This window comes from Pseudoliparis swirei, chromosome 5 (genome assembly GCF_029220125.1).
Source record: "Pseudoliparis swirei isolate HS2019 ecotype Mariana Trench chromosome 5, NWPU_hadal_v1, whole genome shotgun sequence".
Classification (NCBI taxonomy): domain Eukaryota; kingdom Metazoa; phylum Chordata; class Actinopteri; order Perciformes; family Liparidae; genus Pseudoliparis; species Pseudoliparis swirei.
This window is the reverse complement of record NC_079392.1, coordinates 20,941,325-20,952,945: the sequence shown is the minus strand read 5'-3', so window position 1 is coordinate 20,952,945 and position 11,621 is coordinate 20,941,325. Positions and strand designations below refer to the sequence as shown.

General features: G+C 39.3%; 2 long non-coding RNA genes and 17 other non-coding genes across 24 annotated transcripts; all 19 read right to left on the bottom strand.

Annotated features, from left to right (window-relative positions):
• Positions 1-494: 494 nt before the first annotated feature.
• LOC130193719 (uncharacterized) lies at positions 495-3,799 on the bottom strand. Of its 2 annotated transcripts, XR_008831696.1 has the most exons (12): positions 3,745-3,799; positions 3,241-3,284; positions 3,076-3,120; positions 2,860-2,907; positions 2,344-2,402; positions 2,121-2,171; positions 1,894-1,930; positions 1,608-1,649; positions 1,393-1,442; positions 1,004-1,054; positions 800-829; positions 495-587 (listed from the first exon to the last, which is right to left on the bottom strand). It is a non-coding gene; the product is annotated as an uncharacterized LOC130193719 (long non-coding RNA). The 2 variants fall into 2 exon arrangements; XR_008831695.1 differs by lacking the exons at positions 3,241-3,284; positions 3,745-3,799 and having other exon boundaries at positions 3,076-3,206.
• On the bottom strand, positions 666-739 carry LOC130194564 (small nucleolar RNA SNORD47). Its single transcript, XR_008831892.1, has one exon. It is a non-coding gene; the product is annotated as a small nucleolar RNA SNORD47 (small nucleolar RNA).
• Positions 896-961, bottom strand: LOC130194587 (small nucleolar RNA SNORD78). Its single transcript, XR_008831914.1, has one exon. It is a non-coding gene; the product is annotated as a small nucleolar RNA SNORD78 (small nucleolar RNA).
• On the bottom strand, positions 1,720-1,803 carry LOC130194574 (small nucleolar RNA snR60/Z15/Z230/Z193/J17). The gene has a single exon (XR_008831901.1). It is a non-coding gene; the product is annotated as a small nucleolar RNA snR60/Z15/Z230/Z193/J17 (small nucleolar RNA).
• Positions 2,000-2,078, bottom strand: LOC130194581 (small nucleolar RNA snR60/Z15/Z230/Z193/J17). The gene has a single exon (XR_008831908.1). It is a non-coding gene; the product is annotated as a small nucleolar RNA snR60/Z15/Z230/Z193/J17 (small nucleolar RNA).
• Positions 2,233-2,303, bottom strand: LOC130194556 (small nucleolar RNA SNORD79). The gene has a single exon (XR_008831884.1). It is a non-coding gene; the product is annotated as a small nucleolar RNA SNORD79 (small nucleolar RNA).
• On the bottom strand, positions 3,426-3,506 carry LOC130194566 (small nucleolar RNA SNORD74). Its single transcript, XR_008831894.1, has one exon. It is a non-coding gene; the product is annotated as a small nucleolar RNA SNORD74 (small nucleolar RNA).
• Positions 3,800-5,014: 1,215 nt separating the features above from the next.
• LOC130194318 (uncharacterized) lies at positions 5,015-11,114 on the bottom strand. Of its 5 annotated transcripts, none has more exons than XR_008831814.1 (17): positions 11,077-11,114; positions 10,528-10,571; positions 10,177-10,224; positions 9,962-10,009; positions 9,459-9,517; positions 9,234-9,284; positions 7,749-9,041; positions 7,601-7,645; positions 7,385-7,432; positions 6,868-6,926; positions 6,643-6,693; positions 6,411-6,447; positions 6,125-6,166; positions 5,910-5,959; positions 5,523-5,573; positions 5,320-5,349; positions 5,015-5,107 (listed from the first exon to the last, which is right to left on the bottom strand). It is a non-coding gene; the product is annotated as an uncharacterized LOC130194318 (long non-coding RNA). The 5 variants fall into 5 exon arrangements; XR_008831813.1 differs by having other exon boundaries at positions 7,601-7,941; positions 9,005-9,041; XR_008831815.1 differs by having other exon boundaries at positions 9,005-9,041.
• On the bottom strand, positions 5,186-5,259 carry LOC130194563 (small nucleolar RNA SNORD47). The gene has a single exon (XR_008831891.1). It is a non-coding gene; the product is annotated as a small nucleolar RNA SNORD47 (small nucleolar RNA).
• LOC130194586 (small nucleolar RNA SNORD78) lies at positions 5,415-5,480 on the bottom strand. Its single transcript, XR_008831913.1, has one exon. It is a non-coding gene; the product is annotated as a small nucleolar RNA SNORD78 (small nucleolar RNA).
• Positions 6,237-6,320, bottom strand: LOC130194572 (small nucleolar RNA snR60/Z15/Z230/Z193/J17). The gene has a single exon (XR_008831900.1). It is a non-coding gene; the product is annotated as a small nucleolar RNA snR60/Z15/Z230/Z193/J17 (small nucleolar RNA).
• Positions 6,515-6,600, bottom strand: LOC130194582 (small nucleolar RNA snR60/Z15/Z230/Z193/J17). The gene has a single exon (XR_008831909.1). It is a non-coding gene; the product is annotated as a small nucleolar RNA snR60/Z15/Z230/Z193/J17 (small nucleolar RNA).
• LOC130194555 (small nucleolar RNA SNORD79) lies at positions 6,755-6,825 on the bottom strand. Its single transcript, XR_008831883.1, has one exon. It is a non-coding gene; the product is annotated as a small nucleolar RNA SNORD79 (small nucleolar RNA).
• LOC130194576 (small nucleolar RNA snR60/Z15/Z230/Z193/J17) lies at positions 8,831-8,914 on the bottom strand. Its single transcript, XR_008831903.1, has one exon. It is a non-coding gene; the product is annotated as a small nucleolar RNA snR60/Z15/Z230/Z193/J17 (small nucleolar RNA).
• On the bottom strand, positions 9,111-9,191 carry LOC130194579 (small nucleolar RNA snR60/Z15/Z230/Z193/J17). The gene has a single exon (XR_008831906.1). It is a non-coding gene; the product is annotated as a small nucleolar RNA snR60/Z15/Z230/Z193/J17 (small nucleolar RNA).
• On the bottom strand, positions 9,346-9,416 carry LOC130194554 (small nucleolar RNA SNORD79). Its single transcript, XR_008831882.1, has one exon. It is a non-coding gene; the product is annotated as a small nucleolar RNA SNORD79 (small nucleolar RNA).
• LOC130194591 (small nucleolar RNA SNORD75) lies at positions 10,075-10,136 on the bottom strand. The gene has a single exon (XR_008831916.1). It is a non-coding gene; the product is annotated as a small nucleolar RNA SNORD75 (small nucleolar RNA).
• Positions 10,347-10,427, bottom strand: LOC130194570 (small nucleolar RNA SNORD74). The gene has a single exon (XR_008831898.1). It is a non-coding gene; the product is annotated as a small nucleolar RNA SNORD74 (small nucleolar RNA).
• LOC130194569 (small nucleolar RNA SNORD74) lies at positions 10,725-10,805 on the bottom strand. Its single transcript, XR_008831897.1, has one exon. It is a non-coding gene; the product is annotated as a small nucleolar RNA SNORD74 (small nucleolar RNA).
• Positions 11,115-11,621: the final 507 nt, after the last annotated feature.

The window sequence follows — 11,621 nt, the reverse complement described above, 5'->3', positions numbered from 1 at the left end:
TTTACTCAGTTTTAAAACCAAAGGGAAAAATATGCAGTCTTTAATAGTTGTGCCAATTTAAGATTAGATTCAACTTTGTCATTACACATGTACAAGTAGAGCAACGAAATGCAGTTGGGCATCCAACCAGAGGTGCAACAGAAAGTATCATAATAAATACAGGATATAAATAATGTAACGGTTCTAAATAATGAGTCAGTCACAATTCTGAAAATTCTCACTTGTCATTTGTTAACTTTTCCGTGGCATCTGCCAAGTACCAACAGACACTGAAAACTGTCTGTGCCCAAATGTTGGGATCGATTTATTTTAAATAAAAGTTGTACAATATCTCCACTTGCCGCCTCCCTATATGTTGCCACAAGTGCCAGAGCCACTTGTCAGAGGGAACCCTTTATTGCACCCTTGAGTAATTGACAATCCAACTTCCACTGACATTTATCAAACAATTTTTTTGTATTGCATGCTAATTTTTCAAAATGAGAACACAGAAGAAGCTTTTCTTTTGATATTTTATTTCCACAATGTTAGCCCAACATAGACATGTTCTTGATATCCACTGGGCCTCAGCAAGGACTTCATGGCTTCTGGAAGGAGCGAAACATATTTTTTCATTAAAATATGTGGTGACAACCACACCACAAGACAGATGTTTACAGACCACAGGCCTCAGAAGAAAATGGAACGGTAGGGGTATAATCATGAGATATCATTTGGCAGAATCTTATCATCACAGGTAGAGTGGCGAGTTCATATCAGATAAGAGTCCGAGTTTATGTTAAGGACTTTAAATGCTTACCATAGTCAGTCTGACAGATCCAGCAGTTTCCTGGAGAAGAAGGAACAAACCTTATTTAAAGTCAATGACTGGTTGATTACGGTGTAAATCACTGGGTTACTCAGTAACAGATATAATCCACATTAAATTTCAGGTCAGACATTTGTTAAGACATCACTGAACCCAAGTCACAAGAGTTTCATGTTGAATGATTTGTATTCTCACCTCAGCTGACCGTGTTCATGCAAACTGTCCTCCAAAGTCAACGATCACAACCTGGAGAGACAGAACCGTGTAAGACAAATATGCACACCAGACAAAATTATGAATATTCAGACACAGACCGTCTCAGATAGAGCTAATAACAGACTCCATAGAGTAGCGTCAGCGTTAACTTTCTCATCACAGGTCAGTTAAGAGATCAAAATGATGGTTTAACTAAAACCACAATGTACATGTGCAGCACCTCCAGACTCAGATGGGGCAGAGTTCAGCAATTGATGGCAATTCAAATTTGGCAACATTATTAAAAGAGAATTGCCACGCAACTTTCTACCAAGCGCACTGGCCACCTGTATCTAAAAGTGCTTTTAAAGTTGCTTTCTCAGACTCACCGTGCCTGTGTGACATCTTGTCCTCTTGATTTTCACAATCTAGTTTTCACCTGGGAAGGACATCTTTGTGTAAATTAAGGTCATAAAAGCAGAATTCTGTTTCTAGGAACAATTCAGATCAGAAATTATAAATTTCCTCAAAGAAATCAGAGACCTGATTTTGAGTCATCACATCTGAAAGACATTATCTGCAGAACATCCGAGAGGATACTTACCAACACAGGGATGGAATGTTCCAGCAGGAATGTTTTACGCGTCTGGATGAGATGAGAAGAGATTTGTTATTATCTTATGTATTCAACAGCGGGGGCTAAATGTATAATGCAGTTGATACATCAGATAGGAGCGAAAGACAGCGCTTATAATCTTCATGGTTTAATCTGCTGAACTATGCTATCATCATTGTATCAGGCAGTATAGGCCTTTTTCAAAGCAGCCATTTTGACACTTCAAAATGGCACTGAAAAGTGCTTATTAAGGATCCTTGTACTTTAAACTCACCTTCACTTGGTCTTTTAGACTGAAAGTCATATTATTCCTGAAATGAGAGGAAATACATTTGTTTAAAAAAAATGTAGAAATCAAATGGCTTTACTGGTGGTTTAGGGCGACACATCAGATAGGAGCGAAAGACAGCGTATAATCGTCATTGTTTAATCTGCTGAACTATGCTATCATTGTATCAGACCAGCTTTTAAACATCAACTGTTGACAAACATTTCACTCACCATCAAGTGATGCCAAGTAAATGGAGACATGAGCCAAAGATGAAGGACCACCTGCAAGTTACCAGACATTAGTACAAGCTCCCATTTTATTACAATGACAGTTCTGATTCTGCACTGCATCAGTAAAAAGTTGTCCTTCACTCGTTTCAGAGAGATTCCCATTTTTTGTCATCATTGACAGTTTAGTAAAAGAATGCAGAATAAAAAGAAATCTTATAATTACCTGCTCCAATGACCCATCATTGGTGAAATCTTCAGCTCAAACCATTAAAGTAGGCACACCTGCAGGAACAAAGACACAATGAGCATCAAAATAATAATCCTAAACCTGAAGGTAACATGTTTTGTGCCTCAGATAAGTCAACTGGTGGGTTGAAAATATCGTCATCCATGTCGTCAAGAGTAGCAAATAAGTGTCATCATAGCAGCACATGGAATAGAATAAAAAAGGCAGACTAATGCTTCTCTGGTGTGCCCATTTGGAGGTTGAGCCACTGAACACATTTCACATGCGGCAAAGAATCTACTTTGCTTAAAATGCTAAAGAAAAGTGCAGGTGGTGGGAAATTATACATCTTTAATATACATTTCAAGAACCAGATATTAGGGCTTTCAAGTTAAGTCAGTTAAAGCACAACATGCATGCCTCCACATCTCATTAAGACCTAGTGAATCAAGGGACACCTCAGAGAAGCATAAAGCCATCTAAACTGCCATTTATAGTTAAATGGAGCATTACCTCATTTGCTTCAAGTTACTTCATGGATGCTCTCAGCTTGCAAGACACCTGTTGATGAACACATTGGTTAGTACCATAGTGGTCATATTGAGACAACGTAACGCTCAACTGAAAGTCTTAATGCAAATTTGATCAGAAATCACATTTCTCCACTACTGTTCCAGCAATACAGACTTTAATTTGGTTAATCAGAAGCAATTATTTCTTTATCCTTACCAGCATAGTATGTTAAGACGTTCACCATTAGTAGACGTCTTCAACCTGAAGGAAAAATGCACTTTAGATATAGAAATTGCATGTGAATAAACTCAAACCGTCCCTATTTTCATAAATACTCATGTACTATGGTTAGTTATGATGAAAAGTATTCTGCTTGCTTACCAACTCAAATCGACCTCCATTTTGCAGCGATTCTATCGAAAGGCCTGTAAAACATATTTTTTTAAACGTTAGTTAAATACTGTAAGTTTTAAACCAAGCAACTTCTCTTTAGTGCAGCTGTATGCAGAATGCACACGCAGCAGCTAACGGCACACTAGCGCTGCAGCTAATGTTTGAGGCCTAGTCCCATGCAGTCAGAAAAGTTGGTATTCATCACTGTCAATAAGATGTCCCTACCAACATTCATCTCATCATATAGTCATGGGAATGATGCAGCGAAGTTACTCATTTGAGAAGAGGGAGATTAGCTCGTTTGTAAATTAGCATCTCAACTCGTGCAGTGAGGCACGTGGTAGAGGCCTGCTGCTAGAGATAGTCCTACCGTCAAGGAGACATTTAGCCACACAGACAGAACATGGCTTTTACTTAAAGTATCACCCCATCATTTTGTTTTCTTCTCAAACGACGCTTAAACATAATTAATATTGGAAATCAAAGTCTCACCAATTCAACATATGTCAGCAAAGCCGGGATCCCCTCCATGGCACCGCAGCAGCAACGTGTGTCTGGAAAGCAGCTCTGGTTCAACATCCCTTAAGAAGCTGAGTGGGCGGAGGCAGGTTCTGGGACCACCCATCATTTTTACGACAGCTGCCGTAAATCAGTTTTATGATCGTCGGCTGTGGTTGAATCGTCTTTTTAGGTGAGGACGGTTCCTAACTGAGTGACCGCGAAGTATTTAAGTGGCCGCCATGAAAAGTGCTGGTTGAATTCTCTAAATGCAAAGGAAAGAGCGCCAGTGCTTCCTTACAAAGCTCATTTAGTAGAGGCAGTTTTGTTCTCTCTGTGACAGTCCCTTGGTTTGCCTGTTATATTCCTTCTTTCTTTTTCTATTGCAACCTCGTTATTTAAAGTCATACTTTGAACTGGTTTGTTTATGTCTTCTTCATGCAGACGAAGTATCTAAGATGCGCTTGTCTGTCGTCCACCTCCTGAACATCGCAGTTTCACCGCTGCAGACCGACGTCACTAATAAGCGCCCGCGGACGAGTCATAACTATGTAGCTCAGTGAAAGACGGATTCTCTAAACTCTCCAGTTGTCCAACTCCATTAATTATCCATCCGCCCGACATTTTCCAGAGGTACAAGAAAATAGTGATAGTTAGCTGTTCGGACCATTTGACCGCAGCCATAGTAGATGAGTATTTATGTCAATACCCAAATGTTCATATCTGGAGCTTACGTTGAGCAACCAAGTTACTTTTATAAATGTACTTTAAATACTTCCGCCAATAAGGTTATTTACTCAGTTTTAAAACCAAAGGGAAAAATATGCAGTCTTTGATAGTTGTGCCAATTTAAGATTAGATTCAACTTTGTCATTACACATGTACAAGTACAGAGCTACGAAATGCAGTTGGGCAGCCAACCAGAGGTGCAACAGAAAGTATAATAAATACAGGATATAAATAATGTAATGGTTCTAAATAATGAGTCAGTCACAATTCTGAAAATTCTCACTTGGCATCTGCCAAGCACCAACAGACACTGAAAACTGTCTGTGCCCAAATGTTGGGATCGATTTATTTTAAATAAGAGTTGTGCAATATCTCCACTTGCCGCCTCCCTATATGTTGCCACAAGTGCCAGAGCCACTTGTCAGAGGGAACCCTTTATTGCACCCTTGAGTAATTGACAATCCAACTTCCACTGACATTTATCAAACAATTTTTTTGTATTGCATGCTAATTTTTCAAAATGAGAACACAGAAGAAGCTTTTCTTTTGATATTTTATTTCCACAATGTTAGCCCAACATAGACATGTTCTTGATATCCACTGGGCCTCAGCAAGGACTTCATGGCTTCTGGAAGGAGCGAAACATATTTTTTCATTAAAATATGTGGTGACAACCACACCACAAGACAGATGTTTACAGACCACAGGCCTCAGAAGAAAATGGAACGGTAGGGGTATAATCATGAGATATCATTTGGCAGAATCTTATCATCACAGGTAGAGTGGCGAGTTCATATCAGATAAGAGTCCGAGTTTATGTTAAGGACTTTAAATGCTTACCATAGTCAGTCTGACAGATCCAGCAGTTTCCTGGAGAAGAAGGAACAAACCTTATTTAAAGTCAATGACTGGTTGATTACGTGTAAATCACTGGGTTACTCAGTAACAGATATAATCCACATTAAATTTCAGGTCAGACATTTGTTAAGACATCACTGAACCCAAGTCACAAGAGTTTCATGTTGAATGATTTGTATTCTCACCTCAGCTGACCGTGTTCATGCAAACTGTCCTCCAAAGTCAACGATCACAACCTGGAGAGACAGAACCGTAAGACAAATATGCACACCAGACAAAATTATGAATATTCAGACACAGACCGTCTCAGATAGAGCTAATAACAGACTCCATAGAGTAGCGTCAGCGTTAACTTTCTCATCACAGGTCAGTTAAGAGATCAAAATGATGGTTTAACTAAAACCACAATGTACATGTGCAGCACCTCCAGACTCAGATGGGGCAGAGTTCAGCAATTGATGGCAATTCAAATTTGGCAACATTATTAAAAGAGAATTGCCACGCAACTTTCTACCAAGCGCACTGGCCACCTGTATCTAAAAGTGCTTTTAAAGTTGCTTTCTCAGACTCACCGTGCCTGTGTGACATCTTGTCCTCTTGATTTTCACAATCTAGTTTTCACCTGGGAAGGACATCTTTGTGTAAATTAAGGTCATAAAAGCAGAATTCTGTTTCTAGGAACAATTCAGATCAGAAATTATAAATTTCCTCAAAGAAATCAGAAACCTGATCGTGAGTCATCACATCTGAAAGACATTATCTGCAGAACATTCGAGAGGATACTTACCAACACAGGGATGGAATGTTCCAGCAGGAATGTTTTACGCGTCTGGATGAGATGAGAAGAGATTTGTTATTATCTTATGTATTCAACAGCGGGGGCTAAATGTATAATGCAGTTGATACATCAGATAGGAGCGAAAGACAACGCTTATAATCTTCATGGTTTAATCTGCTGAACTATGCTATCATCATTGTATCAGGCAGTATAGGCCTTTTTCAAAGCAGCCATTTTGACACTTCAAAATGGCACTGAAAAGTGCTTATTAAGGATCCTTGTACTTTAAACTCACCTTCACTTGGTCTTTTAGACTGAAAGTCATATTATTCCTGAAATGAGGAAATACATATGTTTAAAAAAAATGTAGAAATCAAATGGCTTTACTGGTGGTTTAGGGCGACACATCAGATATAGGAGCGAAAGACAGCGCGTATAATCGTCATTGTTTAATCTGCTGAACTATGCTATCATCATTGTATCAGACCAGCTTTTAAACATCAACTGTTGACAAACATTTCACTCACCATCAAGTGATGCCAAGTAAATGGAGACATGAGCCAAAGATGAAGGACCACCTGCAAGTTACCAGACATTAGTACAAGCTCCCATTTTATTACAATGACAGTTCTGATTCTGCACTGCATCAGTAAAAAGTTGTCCTTCACTCGTTTCAGAGAGATTCCCATTTTTTGTCATCATTGACAGTTTAGTAAAAGAATGCAGAATAAAAAAAGAAATCTTATAATTACCTGCTCCAATGACCCATCATTGGTGAAATCTTCAGCTCAAACCATTAAAGTAGGCACACCTGCAGGAACAAAGACACAATGAGCATCAAAATAATAATCCTAAACCTGAAGGTAACATGTTTTGTGCCTCAGATAAGTCAACTGGTGGGTTGAAAATATCGTCATCCATGTCGTCAAGAGTAGCAAATAAGTGTCATCATAGCAGCACATGGAATAGAATAAAAAAGGCAGACTAATGCTTCTCTGGTGTGCCCATTTGGAGGTTGAGCCACTGAACACATTTCACATGCGGCAAAGAATCTACTTTGCTTAAAATGCTAAAGAAAAAGTGCAGGTGGTGGGAAATTATACATCTTTAATATACATTTCAAGAACCAGATATTAGGGCTTTCAAGTGAAGTCAGTTAAAGCACAACATGCATGCCTCAACATCTCATTAAGACCTAGAGAATCAAGGGACACCTCAGAGAAGCATAAAGCCATCTAAACTGCCATTTATAGTTAAATGGAGCATTACCTCATTTGCTTCAAGTTACTTCATGGATGCTCTCAGCTTGCAAGACACCTGTTGATGAACACATTAGTTAGTACCATAGTGGTCATATTGAGACAAAGTAACACTCAACTGAAAGTCTTAATGCAAATTTGATCAGAAATCACATTTCTCCACTACACTTCCAGCAATACAGACTTTAATTTGGTTAATCAGAAGCAATTATTTCTTTATCCTTACCAGCATAGTATGTTAAGACGTTCACCATTAGTAGACGTCTTCAACCTGAAGGAAAAATGCACTTTAGATATAGAAATTGCATGTGAATAAACTCAAACCGTCCCTATTTTCATAAATACTCATGTACTATAGTTAGTTATGATCATACCTGCAAACTCATGAGGGGTGAAAAAGGTGAGGGGGGGGGTGTAGTTGACTTGTTGTTGTTGTCACCACATCCACATTGTCTGAAGCCTCAAAGCTTTTAGAACCACAACTAGTCATTTTATTGTTCTGACCACAAATCTAAATAATGATAATAAACAGTTTAAGAACAAAAGGTCCTCCGCTCTGACTCAGCCCTGTAATGATAGTAATAACAAATATACATTGTCATTATATATAATATGGTTAAAGTCATTCATGAACCAACTTCCTTTTTTTTGCCTGAACAGTCCTCATGGACTTTTCCCTGAATCTGTTCCGTCTCTACCCGTTTGTCACGATACTCATATAACTTCTATACATATTACATACCTGCCATAAATATCATGATACCCGATACCAGAATTCAATACAATATGGTACCATAAATACGAGACTGGTATATTTATCTATAATAGTAATAAATAAAACATCTGCATGGATCACTTTTTACCAAAACTTGTTCAACACCTAACAAATGGCAGTAATATTAGTATTAATACAGCCAGATATGAATGAAACTACATGGTTCAATCAGAGCATTGATTATACATTATGAGGCCGTTAGTCTCTGACCAGATGATACACAGTTCATCAGGATGAGCAGCTGGAGAGTTACACAACTTTACAGATTGAAACATTTCACTTCTGGCATCTTTTTATTCTTTAAGCCGAAGTCGGTCTCTAAAGCTGCACCACTTCTCTCGCTGTGAGCGCTGCGCAGCGCAGTGTGCGCAGCGCAGTGTGCGCAGACAGCTCGACACGGAGCAGCGCGTGCGCTCTGATCGCTCTTTTAATTAAGTATCGATACTAAAAATATGCTAAATCACATCGTGTTTAACGTACGGGTACTTTGTTAGCATCGCTACACCGTGCAGCGTTAGCGGGCTAACATTCAAGCTAACCTAAACCACCAAACGCTGAAGACATCTGAACGCTGATTGGCCGAGCCGCGACACGCCCCATCAAAGATGTTTTATTGCGATGAGCACCACTTCACACTTTTCTCCGCGTCTCACTGCAATCTCAACAGGTATGATAATGCAGTTGATACATCAGATAGGAGCGCAAGACAGGGCTTATAATCTTCATGGTTTAATCTGCTGAACTATGCTATCATCATTGTATCAAGCAGTATAGGCCTTTTTCAAAGCAGCCATTTTGACACTTCAAAATGGCACTGAAAAGTGCTTATTAAGGATCCTTGTACTTTAAACTCACCTTCACTTGGCCTTTTAGACTGAAAGTCATATTATTCCTGAAATGAGAGGAAATACATTTGTTTAAAAAAAATGTAGAAATCAAATGGCTTTACTGGTGGTTTAGGGCGACACATCAGATAGGAGCGAAAGACAGCGCGTATAATCGTCATTGTTTAATCTGCTGAACTATGCTATCATTGTATCAGACCAGCTTTTAAACATCAACTGTTGACAAACATTTCACTCACCATCAAGTGATGCCAAGTAAATGGAGACATGAGCCAAAGATGAAGGACCACCTGCAAGTTACCAGACATTAGTACAAGCTCCCATTTTATTACAATGACAGTTCTGATTCTGCACTGCATCAGTAAAAAGTTGTCCTTCACTCGTTTCAGAGAGATTCCCATTTTTTGTCATCATTGACAGTTTAGTAAAAGAATGCAGAATAAAAAAAGAAATCTTATAATTACCTGCTCCAATGACCCATCATTGGTGAAATCTTCAGCTCAAACCATTAAAGTAGGCACACCTGCAGGAACAAAGACACAATGAGCATCAAAATAATAATCCTAAACCTGAAGGTAACATGTTTTGTGCCTCAGATAAGTCAACTGGTGGGTTGAAAATATCGTCATCCATGTCGTCAAGAGTAGCAAATAAGTGTCATCATAGCAGCACATGGAATAGAATAAAAAAGGCAGACTAATGCTTCTCTGGGTGTGCTTATTGGGAGGTTGAGCCACTAAACATATTTAACATGAGGCGGGAATTTGTACACTTCTGCACACTTAATGAGAGAATAAGTGCAGCTGGTGGGAAATGATAAAATATAAATTTCAAGAACCAGAAAGTGAGGCTGCCAAGTTAAGCCAGTAAATGAAAGCACATCTCATTAAGACCTAGTGAATCAAGGGACACCTCAGAGAAGCATAAAGCCATCTAAACTGCCATTTATAGTTAAATGGAGCATTACCTCATTTGCTCCAAGTTTTTTCATGGATGCTCTCAGCTTGCAAGACACCTGTTGATGAACACATTTGTTAGTACCATAGTGGTCATATTGAGACAGAGTAAAGCTTAACTGAAAGTCTCAGTTTACATTTTGTCAGAAATCACATCTGTCCACTACTCTTATAACATCACTGACTTAAGTTGGTTGATCAGAAGCAATTACAACAAATTCCGTACCTGCATCGTACGTTAAGACTTTCATGACGTGTAGACGATGTCTTCAACCTGAAGGAAAGAATGTTAAGTTATATAGAACTCGCATGACTAAACTTAATCCTACCCCAATTTTGTAAATACTCCATGTACTATAATAAGTTATGATGTAGAAGATTTGTTTGAGGCCTAGTCCCATAAAATCAGAAAAGTTGGTATTCATCACAGTCAATAAGATGTCCCTACCAACATTCATCTCATCATATAGGGAAAAAGCACTTTAAAGGAGACTGAACGTGCATATGAATAAATGCAAACCTCCCCAGTATCATAAATACGCATGTACCATTAGTGATAGATATTCTGCTTGCTTACCAAGTCAAATCGACCTCCATTTTGCAGCGATTCTATCGAAAGGCCTGTAAAACAAAGGTTCAAACGTTAGTTAAATACTGCAAGTTTTAAACAAAGTAACTACTTTAGTGCAGCTGTAAAGGCTTTAAATCCTGCACAGAATGCACACACAGCAGCTAACGGCACACTAGCGCTGCAGCTAATGTTTGAGGCCTAGTCCCATGCGGTCAGAAAAGTTGGTATTCATCACTGTCAATAAGATGTCCCTACCAACATTCATCTCATCATATAGTCATGGGAATGATGCAGCGAAGTTACTCATTTGAGAAGAGGGAGATTAGCTCGTTTGTAAATTAGCATCTCAACTCGTGCAGTGAGGCACGTGGTAGAGGCCTGCTGCTAGATAGTACTACCGTCAAGGAGACATTTAGCCACACAGACAGCACATGGCCACACAAATAGACAAAGAAAAAGCGTTGTCTTCACCTGAGGTCGAAACTAAATATAAATAATTTGACTACATTAAAGTAGGACCATTGCCTGGTCCTTAAAGTTGTGGCTGTTAGTTACCTGGTGCGAAGCAGAAGAGTGAGGACTGGCGGAGGGTGCGGACCGTTTTTATAGGGGAATGTCGCACTGGCCGATGGGAAAGATCGGTCAGTGGCTTGTGCCTTCTTCTTCTTCTTCTATGGTGTTTTACGGCAGCTTGCATCCTATAAATTGCACTACTGCCATCTTCCGGTTCCCAGCTACTATACTTTCCCCATCAGTCCTGTTGCTCGCAAAAAGTGCATGAAGCACCCTCTTCCCAGACCACTAGACCCCCACTCCAATATACTTCCTAGCTCTCTTCCCTTCATCCCTAGTCTCTCCATTTCTTCCAACTTGTCCTTCCTTTCTGACCTGTATTTATTGCATGTGGTGACAACATGATGTACAGTTTCTGGTGCCTGGCAGTGCTCACAGAGTCCAGTTGGGTGTTTCCCCATCACAAATAATGTGCTGCATAAATAGCTGTGCCCTATCCTCAATCTTGCCATTGTGACTTCTTCCCTCCTATTTCCTCCCCTGACTTTTACCCCACTCACTTTACTCTGAATTGAGTACAAGTGTCT